Below are 18,674 nucleotides of genomic sequence, written 5' to 3'. Positions count from 1 at the left end.
GAAGAATAAAATGTGATCTACTCCCCCCACAGAAACGTAGCTGTTGGAGAGGTTTTCCTTGTAAAAATAAATAAATAGACACAAATAGGCCAGGCACGGTGGCTCATGCCTGTAATCCTAGCACTTTGGGAGGCCAAGGCGGGCGGATCATGAGGTCTGGAGATCGAGATCATCCTGGCTAACACGGTGAAACCCTGTCTCTACTAAAAATACAAAAAATTAGCCGGGCGTGGTGGCGGGCGCCTGTAGTCCCAGCTACTCGGGAGGCTGAGACAGGAGAACAGCATGAACCCGGTAGGCGGAGCTTGCAGTGAGCTGAGATTATGCCACTGCACTCCAGCCTGGCCGGCAGAGCAAGACTCCATCTCAAAAAATAAATAAATAAATAAACACAATTAGAAATCCAGGCCAAGTGCAGTGGTTCATGCCTGTAATCCCAGCACTTGGGAGGGTGAGATGGGAGGATCACTTGAGGCCAGGAATTCAAGACCAGCTTGGCCAACATGTTGAAATCCCATCTCTACTAAAATTACAAAAATTAGCTGCGCATGGTGGTGCACACCTGTAATCCCAGCTACTAGAGAGGCTGAGGCAAGATAATCGCTTGAACCAGGGAGGCAGAGGTTGCAGTGAGCCGAGATGGAGCCGCTACACTCTAGTCTGGGAGACAGAGTGAGACTCTGTCTCAAAAAAAGAGAAATCCAGTGAGCCAAAGTAAACAGCTAGACATTCGTGTCAAGCTGGAGGAAACTGTGCTTTTAGGGTTTCCAGCCCACACCCCTGATGGCGTAACTCCACTCCTCTTTGTGCTTGGAATGTTCATGTTTTCTTGCTGACCTTAGCCCAAGTCCTCTGATCTAAACACACAGTTATCTGAACCTTCCCCTCCTCCATTCTCTCCCTGCCCCAGCCTCCCACCCCCTCCCTTACCTATGAAATGAAAAGTAGATCCCTGCTTTTCCTGGCTGATTTCCTGGGGCACCTCAGGCAAGACAATTCTCTATTGACCTTGTGGCAGGAACTACGGCCCCAGACTCTTATATTTTTCAAGTAAATCAATGGAAACCTCTTTTTTTTTTTTTTTTTTTTTTACTGGCAGGAGCAGCCACTAGTGAGAAGCATCTGCCTGGAGATCATCAGTCCCAGGGGCAATAGGGTAGGGGTGGTGCTGCTGAATCTTACGTCACTTGGAAAACAGGTTATTTTTCTGGGATGAATTTAAGAGATGTATTGAGTTAGAAGGAGAGGATTTTAACTTCATTTTGAAAAATGGTGGCTGCCGTTTGCTGCTACCCATAATGAAGCCCCAGAGCCCCAAGTTCAAAGGCTTTGTCAGCAACTTAAGTGAAGGACCCTGGGGCTTCCTGAGGTTGTTGCTGGCAGCTGTAGGGAGAGCTGTCCAGGCCCTGCTTTACTGGAAGGCTCACACCAGCAGACCGCAAGGCCAGGAAATGGACCTCCGAGCAAAAGGTGAGAGAGCACCGGATAGGTGAGCCTTTAGCCTTGGATTTCAGTGCCCTCGGGATTTGCTCCTGGATGATGGGAGCAAAGAGGAGGATAGAAATGGAGGGCTCCTAAGCACTCAGGAGACTGAGGCAGGAGAATAGCTTGAACCCAGGAGGCGAAGGTTGTGGTGAACCCAGATCGCACCATTGCACTCCAGCCTGGGCAACAAGAGCGAAACTCTGTCAAAAAAAAGAAGAAAGAAAGGGAGGGAGGGATGGAGGAAAGAAGGAAGGAAAGAAGGAAGGAAGGAAGGAAGGAAGGAAGGAAGGAAGGAAGGAAGGAAGGAAGGAAGGAAGGAAGGAAATGGAGGGTTCCTAGAGTGGAGAAGACTCCCACAGTGGTGGCTACAATGTTCCTTAAGTCAACTCTGCCTTGGGAGTCTGGTGAAGTTTAAATAGCACCATGAAAATGGGACTTTCAAAAGTACTGGCCTGATTTCTTCAACAAGTCAATAACATAGCATGGAGGAAAAGGGGAAGAGAAACTAGAGTCAAAACAATTAAATGCAGTGTGTGGCCCATGAGAAGATTCTGGTTTGAATAAACCAGTTACAAAAGACCTTCTGAGGGTAGTCGATATTTAGGATTTTTTTTTTTTTTTTTTTAAACAGAGTCTCGCTCTGTCACTCAAGTTGGAGTGCAGTGGCACGATCATGGCTCACTACAACCTCTGCCTCCTAGGTTCAAGCGATTCTCCTGCCTCAGCCACCAGAGTAGCTGGGACTACAGGCATGCGCCGCAATGCCAGGCTAATTTTTGTATTTTTAGAGACAGGGTTTCACTGTTTCCCAGGATGGTCTCGAACTCCTGAACTCAAGTGATCCACCTGCCTTGGTCTCCCAAAGTGCTGGGATTACAGGCATGAGCCACTGCACCCAGCCAGGAACTGTTACATTAATTAATTTTAGAGATGCATACATGAGTATGTAGGGGTAAAATATCATTATATCTGAAATTTACTTTTAAATATTTGGGCAAAAAGAACAGATGAAGTAAATATGGCAAGTGTTGCAATCAAGGGAAATCTGGATAAAAGCTGGATTGCAGTCGCATGATCATGGCTCAATGCAGCCTCAACCTCCTGGGCTCAAGCAATCCTCCCACCCCAGCCTCCCGAGTAGCTGGAACTAAAGGTGCACACCAGCATGCCCCACTGATTTTTTAACTTTGTTTGTAGAGATAAGGTCTCATTTTATTGCCCAGCCTGGTTTTGAATTCCTCGCCTCAAGCAATAGTCCCTCAGCATCCCAAATGCTGGTATTACAAGCATGAGCCGCCTCCCCTGGCAAAATCCGGTTTTTTTTCTTCAGGAGATAACGGTTTAGTGTGAAAGGCAGGCAGAACACACGTGGAAAAGGGGATACGGGAAAGAGAGTCATCAGAGGAGGTGGCAACCTAGCTTAATACACCCCTGGAGTTTCGTAAAATCTGAGAAGTGGAGAACAAGTTTTCTGAGGGTCTCTGTGTAGGGGTCACTGGCCAACAAAATCTTTTCTTTTTTTTTTGTTTTTGTTTTTTTGTTTTTTGTTTTTTGAGATGGAGTCTCCCTCTGTTGCCCAGGCTGGAGTGGCAGTGGCGCGATCTCGGCTCACTGCAAGTTCTGCCTCCTGGCTTCACGCCATTCTCCTGCCTCAGCCTCCCGAGTAGCTGGGACTATAGGCGCCCACCACCTCGTCCAACTAATTTTTTGTATTTTTAATAGAGATGGGGTTTCACAGTGTTAGCCAGGATGGTCTCGATCTCCTGACCTTGTGATCCGCCCGCCTCAGCCTCCCAAAGTGCTGGGATTACAGGTGTGAGCCACCGTGCCCAGCTTCAACAAAGCCTTTTCTCAGAAAAGCCAAAACTGGGTCACCACAAGGTGAAGATGGCCTTAACAGTGACACAGAGACGGCTGGGCAGGCCCAAAATTTAAGGCAGTGGCTGGTAGCCCTCCCCAGCCAATCTTATCACCCATCCTGGTGCCCCACTTTCCTAAACCAAAGGCTCTGGCCTTGAGTTCCAGATCCCTGTTCTGCTTTCAGGAAAGAGCTCCACAGTAAATCTCTACCCCCGCTTGGGGCCCCAGGGTCCAGATATTTTTTCAAACAACACTTAATTCTCCTTAAATGCAACTAATCCACTCCCTATGAGTGCCTTGACCTAGCAAGAGGCAGGCAAGATCAGTGAGGAACTGGAGACATTCAAGATCAGCAGGTTAAATATGTCCTCACAGTTCCCAGGCAGCGGTCCCCACAGCACAGCTAATGATCCAGGACCCTACTGCTTCCAAAAGGAATGGCAGAGACATCTGGAGATCATCTAATGTGCTTGGTTAAAGGAAAAAAGAGGCCATAAATCACTTAGAAGACCTTTTACAATGGCCTCAGGACAGCTGGAATACGACCACAGAGAGGTCTGAAAGGAAACTTGGAGAACTTCTAGTCCAACCTTCCACCCAGCATGGAATCCCTTTTACTTCACAGTTTATGCCAAATTGATCCATCAGAGAGTGTGTTGCTGTTTCTCCTAAGGAGAGGCCACACATGTAATTACAGCTAGTCTGCAACGGAGACATTGGCACTGGAGACTGATGATCAAAAAAAAAACGAAACAAAACAAAACAAAATGGACTTCATTTCACACCCAGATCTTTCTTTGCTAAGGAAAATACTTTTCAAGTTTATTTTCCCATGTTGGAATGTGAACTAAAGGGATCTGAAGTTTTTCTGGCTAGGGACAATCCTTCAACTTCGGGTACAATGCAGCCACCTTAGATTGGGTTAGGTCCCAAAGGTAGAAAATGTGTATGCTCAATTTTAAGATCCCTTTAATTTCCCAAAAAGTAAAATACAGAGTCAGAGTTTCTTCCAGCATATGAACCTAGTTCCATGTCCTGCTTGCCCTGTGTCATTGTTGTTGTTGTTGTTGTTGTTTTAGAGACAGAGTCTCACTGTGTCTCCCAGGCTGGAATGCAGTGGCATGATCATAACTCACTACAGCCTCAAACTCCTGGACTCAAGCCATCCTCGTCCCTCAGCCTCCTAAGGAAGTTGGGACAACCAGCATGCACTACCATGCCCAGCTAATTTTTAAAATTTTTTTTGTAGAAACAGGGTCTCACTATATTGCCCAGGCTGGTCTAGCACTCCTAGGCTCAAGTGATCCTCCCACCTCGGCTTCCCAAAGTTTTGGCATTACAGGCATGAGCCACCTTGGCCAGCCAATGTTGTATTTTTTACAAAGAAGCAGGGCGTGGTGGCTCATACCTGTAATCTTGGCACTTTGGAAGGCCGAGTCAGGAAGATCGCATGAAACCAGGAATTCCAGACCAGCCTGAGCAACATAGCAAGATCTCCATCTCTACAAAACATAAAAAAATTAGCCAGGCATGGTGGCATGCCTCTGTGGTCCCAGCAGCTCAGGAGGCTGAGGTGGAAGGATCCGTTGAGCCCAGGAGGTCGAGGCTGCAGTAAGCCATGATTGTACCCTGCACTCCAGACTGGGCAACAAAGTGAGACAAGAAAGAAAGAGAGACAGAGAGAGGGAGAGAGAGAGAAATTCATCTTGAAGCAATAGAGTCACACTCAGCGACAGGTACTTAGGCATTCTGAACCCATGGAATGGAGAGCCCATCCAGCAACGGCAGGTGCCAGTCTCCTGGTGCATACCTTGGGGCATGAGCCAGGGAGAGCAATGGCAGACAGTACCACTTCACCAAGTTGCTTTTTCCTCTCTCATTTATTCTAGTGCACATATATTTGATTTTTCAAAAGCTAAATATGCCAGTGGTGTAATTCCAGACTGAAGTTTAAAGAGTTCCATTTTAGGGCCAGGCGCGGTGGCTCACGCTTGTAATTCCAGCACTTTGGGAGGCCGAGGCAGGCGGATCACAAGGTCAGGAGATCGAGACCATCCTGGCTAACACGGTGAAACCCCATCTCTACTAAAAAATAAATACAAAAAATTAGCCGGGCATGGTGGCGGGCACCTATAGTCCCAGCTACTCAGGAGGCTGAGGCAGAAGAATGGTGTGAACCCGGGAGGCAGAGCTTGCAGTAAGCCGAGATCACACCACTGCACTCCAGGCTGGGTGACAGAGGGAGACTCCATCTCAAAAAAAAAAGTTCCATTTTCATTAGTCCATTTTCTTGTTCTAGTTTGTAAGGTCTCAGTAGGATTTGTACAACTGCATTATGATTGAGCATTACAAATAGAATCTTTGCTTTCTAGAAGTGGACAGCAAGGTTGAAAGAGAAGAATCTAGGAAGTTAAACTGCCAAAGAACAATACAGAACAATTTGCAAGCAAATACCATCGTGGTTTGTGATAAGAAGTGCTAAGGCTATTCCTAGAAGTGAAATCACTGCAAGTTGGGGAGAACTTTGTGAGTGAATGGGCCGGAGGTGGGAGGCTAGGGCCTCAGATCAGACCAGCATGGCAGTGTTACGCTGCCACTTACTAGCTATGTGGCTTTCTAAGTCTCAGCTTCACTCCTCTTAAATGGGGATAATAACAGTTACTTACCTCCTAAGGCTATTATGAAGATTAAATAAGATAGTGTATATAAGTGCCTGGCACATACTCAGCACTCAGTAAATGCTGTCATTCTTCTAAACAAGGCCTTAAAGCATGAGTACATTTTAAACAAGCAGAGGGGTGGGGACAAGAAAGTAGAGACCAGGCTTTGTGGCCATCTGGAGTGAAGATAATGTGGAGGATGTAAAGCAGAGATGCACTGGCGCGGGCTTTGATCCTGGTTCTCTTTTTTCCTTGTGATCTGGGGCAAGTATGCTCTGTGCTTCAGTTTCCTCATCTATTAAATGAAGATGATAATATGTAGTAAATTACTGCATGAGATTAAATGAGCTATTGTATCTTAAATGTTCAGCACAATATCTTAGAAGGCACACATAAGTAACTGGTGAGCTGTAGGGGACTCTGGGGAAAAAGGTTAGGGAACAAGAATGGAAAGGAGACTTACTTTATGTACATCTCACTTCATGCCCTTTAATTTCTTTTAATGTTTTACTGGATTTCTTCCATTTCTTTTAAATGTTTTACCAATTCAAAAAAAAAATTTAATCTCAAAAAACATGCAAAAAAATAAACACAAAGAGAAATCCAGGCCGGGCGCGGTGGCTCATGCCTATAATCCCAAACACTTTGGGAAGCTGAAGCAGGTGGATCGCTTGAGGTCAGGAGTTCGAGACCAGCCTGGCCAACACGGTGAAACCCCGTCTCTACTAAAAATACAAAAAAATTAGCCAGGTATGGTGGCAGGAGCACTGTAATCCCAGCTACTCGAGAGGCTGAGGCAGGAGAATTGCTTGAACCTAGGAGGCAGAGGTTGCAGTGAGCCGAGATCGCACCACTGCACTCCCGCCTGGGTGACAGAGGGAGACTCCACCTCAAAAAAAAAAAAAAAAAAAAAAAAAAAAAAAAAAAAAAAAAACGCCAAAAAAAAAAAAAAAAAAAAGAGACCAGTACAGAGCCTAGTACACACATGGCTACAGTATGCTAATCTATCCCACATGGAATAAGACCACATTCTTTCTCACCCTGCTAAAAGAGTACAGAATAATTTATAACTTCAGTAGAAAGCCAAAATCTGCCAAAGCAATATTTTTAAAAGTAAGATTTGCAAAGCAATGCTGAAATCATGTTTAGCTTCTTAAGGAAACAAAGTTTTCACACTTAAAGTAATTTTAGCAGCATCTATTTAGATAAGAACAATTAATTGACCTCATTACAATTTTTTTCCTTTAGGCATTCGAGCAATCCCAGGAGGATTTCTACGTTTTCTCAGCTATTTAACTATTAAGGAATACTCCTTAAACTAATAAATTTATATTTACCTTAAAACTTATTGTCTAGTTTACATTTTAATTCAGATCAGATCTCTTTGAGACTAAAGTTACTGAGAGTTCATTGTAGTTGTATGCCTCAAAACAATTAGCAAGTGTTTCTTCTCCCTAGTTGGACCTGAACTTAGGTTTGCTTTCCCTTCCTTCTTTTCTTTTCTTCTTGTATATTCCTCCCCATTCCTTTCCCACACAAAATTTCCTATAAAAACACACTTGTGGATAAGCTTGCTATGTTCTTATCGGCAGCTCTGTAGTCTCCCAAGCAAAGATGTCAATTCTAAAATGTTTCCCCAGAGACCCATGGATCAGAAGGTTAAATCAGCCCTGAGGATTCCAGGCCCTGCCTTCCAGCCCTGGATCAGAGCCCTGTCCCTACTGGGTATTCACACTTACCTGGTTCCCCGGCACATACAACCTTTTGGGGGCCTGGAGGGAATCACTGCCAGGGAACAGCTGCAAGGACTCAGTTACTACAAGGCACCATAGCATATCTGGGAATCTTCCTGTGTTCAACTGATATTTTACTTTTTAAAAATCTGATCACTTCACATTCTGTGTTAAACAATCATCAGTGAGCCTTGCCTTTTTTCATATAAACTCAACCTATGACTCTTTCCTCCTACTACAGGAAACCTATTGTGTGGCAAATATGCCAACACTGCTTCAATCTCAGAGTAAAATTACAAGAAAAAAAGAGGAAACACCCTAAGCCTAAACCACATGCTTGAGGTTTCATTTTAAAATAGGCAGATCCTATTCTAATTTTTCTCCAAGTCACATGCAATATTTTTCTAGAAGTACATTTTGCTTTTTACTTTTCAGGTTGGAGATTGTTTTTTCATCTGGCTTTTCCGCTTTCAACTCCGTTACAAAACTGAAGTCAACATTTTCACAGCTTGTCAATGGAAATCTGATTATGGCTCCTCATCCAAGAAGAAAAAGTAAAATTGATTTGAATAGAGGACAAGATGGTACAGAAAATCCATTCAGATTTATCAGACTTTCCCAGCTTCCTGCTGTTTGCCTTACAAAACAGAGCAAATCTCACATTCCTCCCGTTTAGTCCCAAAACACTTCTAGGGAAATTCTGTCACATGACAGCCAAGGATACCCAAATTTAGAGCCGTGCGTGCTGAATGGGGACACACGATCACTTTAAAAAGAATGAGACTGTGAACTATTATTTCTTCCAGATGGATATGAAGTCATTTTCAAAGAAATAAAGGCATTGATTTATTTGGGGTCTTGTCAACAACAGTTCAAAGTGTGCAGTATCAAGGAGAAGGAAGAAGCTTAGTCTTCTAGGAAATGATGATGGACTCAGTGATGGGAATTAAGACGATTTTCTATATAGCCATGAGTTAATGAAACTTAAGCTTGGCTGGGGGGGCCTCACTTGCACAGGCCCCCCACCCCACCCGCTAGTGCTGGGGATTCATTACTGGTGGGAAGGGACAGCAGGTTACAATCAGGAAGTGTTTCTCTCTAAGCATTTATGGTAAAGTACTTAATCTCAGAAGAAAAGGACGTAGATCTCTGTGGCTCCAGTCATTTGTTGTGATTTATTTCCTTTTTCCATATATTTATTTTCATACCACCTTTTATGTTCATAGCTGTATATTCTTTTCCTTAAAGAGAGTGCCTAAAATTGTATAAGCTTCAGGCCTCACATAAAATCTGGCTCCACCATTATTTAAGAATGAATAATTTTTAATTTCAATGTATTGCCTAGTCTCAGGTCCTCATTTCCTTAATTGGTGGCTCCCATATTACATTAAAACATTTCCTTCATTCAGTCAAGCTATGGATTGAACATTTAGAGAGGGGTGTGTGTGTGTCTGTGTGTGTGTGTGTGTGTGTGTGTGTGTTGGCGGGGGAATCAGTGATATTAGGGCTTGGAAGGCAGGGCTTTCTCCTTCTACTAGAAAATAGACTGTTACATTTTTTCCGTGCTAAAACATTGACATGTCCTAAACTGGCAGCATGTTTGTTGTTCTTCAGAGTTATGGACACAGATTGATACTTCAAATAAACCGCCACCTCTACCCACCCTGTCCCAGGAATTTGCCAGACCAAGAGATGCTGTTAGAAAGAGCTTGTCACTGAATCTCCTCTAAGGATACAGTTGAGCATGTTATTCAGCATTTCACCCTGTCTTTTCCGGGCGGGGGCTCTCCAAAGAATTTTTCTAGTCTTCATTCCAGGAATAATTGTACTTCTTTTGGGCCACTGGCCTTTTAATCTTATCAATTGTGTGAATTGTATAACCAGCCACAGTTCTCACTTTGAATTGTTTGCTAGTAAGCCCAGAGTTAAGTCTGCAGCCAGGTCATGCCTAGTAATTATGGTGTGTTTTTGTAGTCACGTTCATGACTCCATTTTATTCCTTTATTTCTAATTATGATTCATGATATGTTGTTATATTTTATATATCCTTTCCCGAGAGAGTAGGGATATGATTTAATAAACCATTCATAAAAACTTTCTGGTTATAGTTTCATCATGGGTATCTGGATTTGTACCAAAAAATCTTTGCATAACACCAAAAAATAATCATAATAAGATTTTGAAAGAAGGTGACTGCCTGAGGTGAGGAGTTCGAGACCAGCCTGGCCAACATGGTGAAATCCCGTCTCTACCAAAAATACAAAAATTAGCCAGGCGTGGTGGCATGTGTAGCTGAGACCCAGCTACTCAGGAGTCTGAAGCAGGAGAATCACTTGAACCCAGGAGGCGGAGGTTGCAGTGAGCTAAGATTGTGCCACTGCACTCCAGCCTGGGTGACAAAGTGAGACTTCATCTCAAAAAAAAAAAAAAAAAGAAAGAAAGAAGGTGACTGGGACCTGATGTTATCCTCCTGTTCCTTCCCACTTCCCTTGTTCACACTCATACTTCTGCCTGCTCACTGCGAGTGTCAAGTGTGCCAGCATTTTGTCACTAACCTCAGAGAATATTAATGATGACAACTGCTTCTAACCTATCTTTGCCACACTCAGAATCTACTCCCCACAAATCTCTCCCCGCCTCATTTCTAATAACGCCCTGATGCTCTAAGGGCACCTACAGGATCCCAGTTGCACTCAGGATATCAATCCCGTGTGTCCAGGTTCAGGTGGATACAAATGAACTTTCAGGGAAGGTTCTCAAGTCTGGAAGAGTGTGAAGGCACTCTGGCCCTAGCAACAGCATCTCAAGTAATTCAGACGGGAAAGAGATCTGACCGTGGGAGGGGGAAGCGCAAACCCCCTGGATGTGCTTCAGGACTTGAGCTATGTTTGTGGGCACAGAAGACCTCCTGGAGGAGCAGGCAAGGACAGACGTGAGGGTGGGGAAAGCAGCGGCCTAGCAGAGGAAGGAGTCTCTGGGTTAACCCAGGTCAAGCCAGTCTTCCTTTGGAGGGTCCGACCTCACTAGGCCCCCGTCTCAAACTTCTCATTAGTCAAGATTTCAGATTCAAGTCAGAGTGAGAACAGTCTCACCATGACCCCTGAATTTCTCGTTCTGATGTCCTTTTGCCCTGTGCCCCTATCACGTAAGTGTTCAGCCCCCAAACGCCTTTCAGAGCATCCTGCACCCCCACCAGCTGCACTCTCCTAGAAACCTTCTCATTGATACCGCTGATCCTCTTTCTTTATTTCAATCGGAGATCCCTTTCTCGGATTTTTTTCCTACTGTTTTCAAAAAGAGGGGGCAGGTTGGCTGTGGGTAAATTTGAGATTCCGCACAAACCAGAATGATCTAAGCATTGTATTTCCACCCACAAATTGAGATGACTACTACTGAGTTACATCACCTAAGAAAGAAAAGTCAACATTCAAAAAAATACTTTAGGGCCAGGCACGGTGGCTCACGCCTATAATCCCAGCACTTTGAGAGGCTGAGGTGAGCAGATCACTGGAGGTCAGGAGTTTGAAACCAGCCTGACCAACATGGTGAAACCCCGTCTCTGCTACAAATACAAAAATTAGCCGGGCATGGTGGTGGGTGCTTGTAATCCCAGCTACTTGGGAGGCTGAGGCATGAGAATTGCTTGAACCTGGGAGGCGGAGGTTGCAGTGAGCCGAGATCGCACCACTGCACTCTAGCCTGAGCAATAGAGCAAGACTCAGTCTCAAAAAAAACCAAAAAACAAAAACCTTTAAGACCCAGTTGGAAGGAGATAGTGAACTGACACATTAGAGAGTAATATACTGAATCTGCCCAGTAGAATGTAAGCTCCATAGGGGCTGGGGGGGTTTCTATTTTATAACTGCTATGTCCCCAAAAGCTGGCCCATCATAGGTGTTCAGTAAAGATTTGTTGCTGTGTTAATTTTTGGTACAAATGGGTCTGTATTCATGATCTAAACTGAATGTCTTTGTCCTTTCAAGCTGCTATAACAAAATGCTATAGATGGAGACATTTACAAAAAAACAGAAATTTATTTATCACAGTTCTGAAGGCTGTGGAGTCCAAACTCACGGCACCAGCAGATTCAGTGTTTGGATGAGGGCACCTTCTCATTCCATCCTCACATGGGGAAAGGGTAAGGCAGTTAGCTCTCTGGGGCCCCTTTTATGAGGGCACTAATCCCGTGAGGGCAGAGCCTTCATGATCTAATCACCTTCCAATCATCTCCTAGTACCATCTTCTTGGGAGTTAGGATTTCAGCATAGGAATTTGGCAGAAACACATTCAGATCATAGCACCAAACAAAGTCTCATGGAAGCTGAGGCTTTCTTTCCCCATCTCTCATGCCCCTAGAAGACACATCATGTTGGCTTCCAGTTTTTAGAGGAAGAGAAGGAGGAGGAAAAAACAAAGGAAGTCTAGTCATTTAGATTTCCTCATTTATATATGCACATCACAGGCCAGGAGAGGCGGCTCACGCCTGTAATTCCAGCACTTTGGGAGGCTGAGGTGGGTAGATCACGAGGTCAGGAGACTGAGACCATCCTGGCTAAAACGGTGAAACCCCATCTCTACTAAAAATACAAAAAATTAGCCAGGTGTGGTGGCATGTGCCTGTAATTGTAGCTACTCGGGAGGCTGAGGCAGGAGAATTGCTTGAACCCAGGAGGCGGAGCTTGCAGTGAGCCGACATGGCACTACTGCACTCCAGCCTGGGCAACAGAGTGAGACTCCATCTCAAAAATAAAATAAAATAATATATGCACATTATTTTTACACACCTGTGCTTAGTGAAAATGGTGAACGCCGCAACTGAGGTTGCAGACATCAAGTTACGGCTATGGCAGACACCATTTGTTACATTCATTCTCTCACTTTTTTTTTTTTTTTTTCTGGAGACGGAGTCTTGCTCTGTCACCCAGGCTGGAGTGCAGCCCAGGATCTCAGCTCACTCCAACCTCCACGTCCTGGGTTCAAGCGATTCTCCTGCCTCAGCCTCCTGAGTAGCTGGGACTACAGGCACGAGCCACCATGTCCAAAAAATTTGTGTATTTTTCATAGAGACGGGGTTTCACCATATTGGCCAGGCTGGTCTCAAACTCCTGACCTCAGGTGATCCACCCGCCTCAGCCTCCCAAAGTGCATTACAAGTGTGAGCCACCACACCCATCCCCCCACATTTTTCTTTGCTAGCAAAATCCCAGTTTTTTTTCGAGAAGTAGATAACTTTGTGTGTTTCAGACATATTGGGCCCTTTACCTTTTTTTTTTTGAAATGGAATCACACTCTGTCGCCCAGACTGGAGTGCAGTGGCACAATCTCGGCTCACTGCAACCCCCACCTCCCAAGCTCAAGCAATTTTCCTGCCTCAGCCTACCAAATAGCTGGGATTACAGGCACGTGCCAGCATGCCCGGCTAATTTTTGTATTTTCAATAGAGACGGGGTTTCACCACGTTGGCCAGGCTGGTCTTGAACTCCTGATCTCAGGTGATCTACCTGCCTCAGCCTCCCAAAGTGCTGGGATTTCAGGCATGAGCCACTGGGCCCGGCCCCCTTTTCTATCTAGGGATGAATTCTGATTAGTCTAGGCCTTATCATGGTATTCTATTCCCCTTACCAAGGCTAGAAGAGATATGGGAAGTAACTCAGAAAGGAGGTCTGTAGGGAACTTCTGGAATAATTTTCATCACATCATGTTACAATGGAACACGAAGAAAAGGACAGGCCTCTTCCCCTCTTCCAGTCTTAGGTCATGATGAACTACCACAGCCGCATTGAGGACATGGGGTGTGAACCTAGGAACAAGCTGCAAATGGCAGAGTGGACAAGTGGAGAGAACCTGTGTCCCTGATCTCATCTTTGAGCCGTTGAATTAATCAGCTCCAGAATCCCTTTCTTCTAAAATTATAATGAGGGGTATTACAAATTTCTAAATTTAAACTACGTTTAGTCATGTTTTCTATTACTTGCATCAAAGCATATCTATTGGTACAAAGGCATGGGAACCAAAAAGCACAATACTCAATACTCGCCCTGGTGAGAAGAGCTAAGCATACGCATCTTGGGAACAAAGTTCCCAACAAGGCCAAGTAGCACCAACCTAAGTTTCATAAATACCACTCTTGACAATTTACCATTTTTATTATGATTCATTTGCCTAAATGTATATACGTTATCCAGTCATTTCCCTTAAGTAATTTTATACTCACAACCTTTTTTTTCTTTTTGGCAGCTGATTATACTCTAGAACAGAGGTCAACAAACTGTTTCTATAAAGGACAGAAAATAAATATTTCAAGTTTTATAGGTTTCTGTCCCAACTACCTAACTCTGTCGCTACACCACAAAAGTAACCATAGAAAATGCATAAATGGGCTGGGCGCGGTGGCTCATGCCTGCAGTCCCAGCACTTTGGGAGGCCGAGGCGGGTGAATCACCTGAGGTTAGGAGTTCAAGACCAGCCAGTCAACATGACGAAACTCCGTCTCTACTAAAAATATGAAAATTAGCCGGGTGTGGTGGCATGTGCCTATAATCCCAGCTATTCAAGAGGCTGAGGCAGGAGAATCACTTGGATCCAGGAGGCAGAGGTTACAAGGACCTGAGATTGTGCCACTGCACTCCAGCCTGGGTGACAGAGTGAGATTCCGTCTCAAAAAAAAAAAAAAGAAAATATTTATATGAAGGAATGTGGTTATGCTCCAATCAAATTTTATTTATAAATACTGAAATTTGAATTTCATATCAATTTTATGTGTCACAAAATATTACTTTTTATCATTTTCAATAATTTTAAAATAAAAAACCACAAATGAATATATGTCAAACTGAGGCAGTCTGAATAAGATTTGGGTTTATTTAACTGTCAATTTCCTGGATTACAGGCGAGTGCCATGACGCCTGGCTAATTTTTGTATTTTCAGTAGAGATGGGGTTTCTCCATGTTAGGCAGGCTGGTCTCAAACTCCTGACCTCAGGTGATCCGCCCGCCTCGGCCTCCCAAAGTGCTGGGATTACAGGTGTGAGCCACCATGCCTGGCAGGTTGTGTATTATATTGTATAATTTTATAAGATGTTACCATTGGGGAAAACTGAGTAAACAGCACATGGGATCTCTCTATATTACTTCTTTTTTATTGTGGTAAAATATACATAACATAAAATTTATCATTTTAACATTTTTAAAAATTTATAATCTACTGGCAGTAAATATATTCTCATTATTATGCAACCATCACCACCATTCATCTTCAGAACTTTAACATCACCTCAAAATGAAACTCTGTATCCATTAAATAATATCTCCTCATTATTCCCTGCCACAGCCCCTTTTCAGTCTCTGTGAATTTGACTGCTCTAGGCACTTTATATAAGTAGAATCACATAATATTTGTCCTTTTGTGTCAGGTTTATTTCACTTAGCATAATGTATTCAAGATTCATCCATGCTGTAATATGTATCAGAATTTCATTGTCTTTAAGGCTGAATAACATTCCATTGTAGGTATATACCACATTTTGTTTTTTCATTCATTCATTGATGGACATTTGAGTTGTTTCCACTTTTTGGCTATTGTGAATAATGCTGTCATAAACATCGCTGTAAAAATATCTGCTCAAGTCCCTGCTTTCCTGGTTTTTTTGTTTGTTTGTTTTTTGTTTTTTTGTTTTTTGTTTTTTTTTGAGATGGAGTCTCGCTTTGTCACCCAGACTGGAGTGCAGTGGCGCGATCTTGGCTCACTGCAACCTCCTCCTCCCACATTCAAGGGATTCTCCTGCTCCTGAGCAGCTGGGATTACAGGTGGCTGCCACCATGCCCGGCTAATTTTTGTATTTTTAGTAGAAATGGGGGTTTCATCATGTTGGCCAGGCTGGTCTCGAACTGCTGACCTCAGGTGATCTGCCCGCCTTGGCCTCCCAAAGTGCTGGGATCACAGGTGTGAGCCACCACACCGGGCTCAAGTCCCTTCTTTCAATTCTTTTGAAGTGGAATTGCTGGATCATATGGTAATTCTATGTTTAATTTTTGAAGGAAATGTGATACTGTTTTCCAGAGCAGCCACACCATTTTACATACCCTCCAGCAGGGCACAGGGGTTCCCATTTCTTCACACCCTCATCAACATTTTTGGTGACAGCCAGCCTAATGGATGTGAAGTGGTTTTGATTTGCATTTCTCTAATGATTATTTGTCTTTATCATCTCTTCATTTGTTTATTGGCCATTAGTGTACCTTCTTTGGAGAATTGTCTATTCAAGTCCTTTATCCATATTTTAATACGGTTGTTTGGCTTTTGTTGTTGATTTATAAGTGTTCTTTATATATTCTGGATATTAACTTCTTATCAGATTATTATTTGCAAATATTTTCTCCCATTTTGTGAATTGCCTTTTCACTCTGTTGATAGTGTCTTTTGATGCACAAAAATTTTTAATTTTGATGAAGTATATTTTATCGGTTTTTTTTCTGAACTGCGTCTTCTAGAAGTTCAAGTGAATTTAGAATTACCTCAAATTTAAAAGTTTAATCAAACAAAATGTAAACATCATTGTTAGTTCATGGGTCATACAAAACAAGTGCCATTTGGCCCACAAGTCGTTGTCTGCAAGCTCCTTCTGTGGAATAGTAAAAGGAATTGTTGTAACTGTCTCCTTAGTATTCAAAAACTCTATCCAATCTCTCACCCTGCTCTTAACCTACTACCTCTGGGGCTCAAGAAATTAAAATACCTCCACCACATTTATTGCTATGTAAGTGAATATACGTATGCACATGGTTCCATCTTATATGTTCCAAAAATCAAAGGACTAACCAAAAAAAGGAGCTACAATTCCACATTTGATTTTAAGAAACCAACACCCCAGGTTTTCAAATGCCCCTTAAGAGCTTTGCTTGTAACAAATATTTATGCTCTTTGTTACATTGTGGTGGAGGATTTTAGGATTGGTACCTTCGCAGTCAACTACCCAACCTCTCTCCTCTCCTGGGAATCCTTCTTCAACACCCTTACACAAATTGTCAACAGCTTGGCCTCCCGTCACCTCCCAAGTCAGCCTCTTCCAATGCTTACAAGCTCTAACTATTAGAAAGTCCTGATAACGGGACGGGCGTGGTGGCTCACACCTATAATCTCAGCACTTTGGGAAGCCAAGCCCAGTGGATCACTTGAGGTCAGGAGTTCAAGACCAGCCTGACCAGCGTGGTGAAACCCCGTCTCTACTAAAAATATAATCAGCCAGGTGTGGTGGCATGCTTCTTGTCTGTAATCCCAGCTACTCGGGAGGCTGAGGCAGGAGGATCACTTGAACCTGGGAGGCGGAGGTTGCAGTGAGGCAACATTGTGCAACTGTACTTTAGCCTGGGTGACAGAGCAAGACCCCAAGGGAAGGGAAGCAGAGGGGAGGGGAGAAAGGAAGAAAGGGAAGAAAGTCCTGATTTTCTTTATGTTATTTAATTTCCCCTTAATGTCACATAAATTCTTTTTTATACATGGAGTATTTTATAATCCGTATTTGAAAAGAAATGATTCATTATTCTTGTTTCTACTAGAAATATTATTAAGACATCGGTGCAAACCTTCGTAGGGGTATATGGGGCATTAAAAGAGAACATCTCTATGGTTACAGCCCTATTCCAAGCCCCATCAGGAATTCTCCCAGACAACTCAATGACCTCCCTGGGCATATTTGCTTCCCTCCAATCCACTCTCCACACTGCAGCCAGGTTGATCTTTTAAAAAGGTACATCTGATTATGTCACCCTCTTGCCTAAATCATTTTAATGGTTTCTCATCATTCTCAGACTAGAAACCAAAATCCCTACCACAGCCCACAAAACCCAGCCTGCGGCCTCATCTCGTTGCCTCCCCATAAGCTTCCATCTATGACAATGCCTTGTCTCCTCAGCTCCTCAGAGCTGTCATGCTCCTGCAGGTGGTCCTCTCTGCCTGAATGCTCTGTATCTACCTCATACCGCTCCCTGCTCACTTCTCTTGAGTAAATACCTAGGAGTGAGATTGTTATGTTATATGCTTTGTGTATGCTTAACTTCATAAGAAACTGTCAATCAAGAAAAATGATGAAACAAGTCTCAATCATTTTAGGAGATTTATTTGCCAAAGTTAAGGCTGCACACCTGGGAGACAGATCTATGCCTTTCTCTGAAGATGATTTTTGAGGCCTCCAAATTTAAAGGGGAAAGGGCAGGATATTGAGATGTACACAATTTTCATGTAAGAGCGGGGTAGGAAAAATAGCCATTCATGCCTTTGTCTGGCTCAGTGAATCTGCAGTTTTTACATAAGATGACATAGACAAGTGGGACAGAGGAAAAATGCAGGGAATCTTTTTTTTTTTTTTTTTTTTTTTTTTTTTTTTTTTTTTTGAGATGATGTCTCACACTGTCTCCCAGGCCGGAGTGCAATGGCACGATCTCGACTCACTGCAACATCCACCTCCCAGGTTCAAGCGATTCTCCTGCCTCAGCCTCCCAAGTAGCTGGGATTACAGGTGCCTGCCACCACACCTGGCTAACTTTTTGTATTTTTAGTGGAGACAGGATTTCACTATGTTGGCCAGGTTGGTCTCAAACTCCTGACCTCGTGATCTGCCAGCCTCTGCCTCCCAAAGTGCTGGGATTACAGGTGTCAGCCACCACGGCCGGCCAGGAATCTGCATTTTACATAAGATAACATAGACAAAAATGGGGCAGGGGAACAATCAGATATGCATTTGTGTCTGGTGGGCCAGGGGAGACTGCATCCATAAAGATAAGCTATCAATTTACATTGCCATGGTGAAATTTTAACAGAAACACCTTAGAAGATCTTGCAGCTCACAAGGAATTTCCTTGTAGGCAAAATGTAGGGAAGGCTTGTAGCTTTTCATCTTGTAGCCATCTTATTTAGGAACCAAAAATGGGGAAGCAGGTT

The 18,674-nt window shown here is 43.6% G+C and overlaps 1 long non-coding RNA gene across 1 annotated transcript; it reads left to right on the top strand.

Moving 5' to 3' along the window:
- Positions 1 to 1,227: 1,227 nt before the first annotated feature.
- LOC141406997 (uncharacterized) lies at positions 1,228 to 9,832 on the top strand. Its single transcript, XR_012413669.1, has 2 exons — positions 1,228 to 1,470; positions 8,174 to 9,832. It is a non-coding gene; the product is annotated as an uncharacterized lncRNA (long non-coding RNA).
- The last annotated feature ends 8,842 nt before the right edge of the window (positions 9,833 to 18,674 follow it).

The sequence above is a fragment of the Macaca fascicularis genome, chromosome 6, assembly GCF_037993035.2.
Source record: "Macaca fascicularis isolate 582-1 chromosome 6, T2T-MFA8v1.1".
NCBI classification, from domain to species: domain Eukaryota; kingdom Metazoa; phylum Chordata; class Mammalia; order Primates; family Cercopithecidae; genus Macaca; species Macaca fascicularis.
This window is presented reverse-complemented; position numbering and strand designations above follow the sequence as displayed.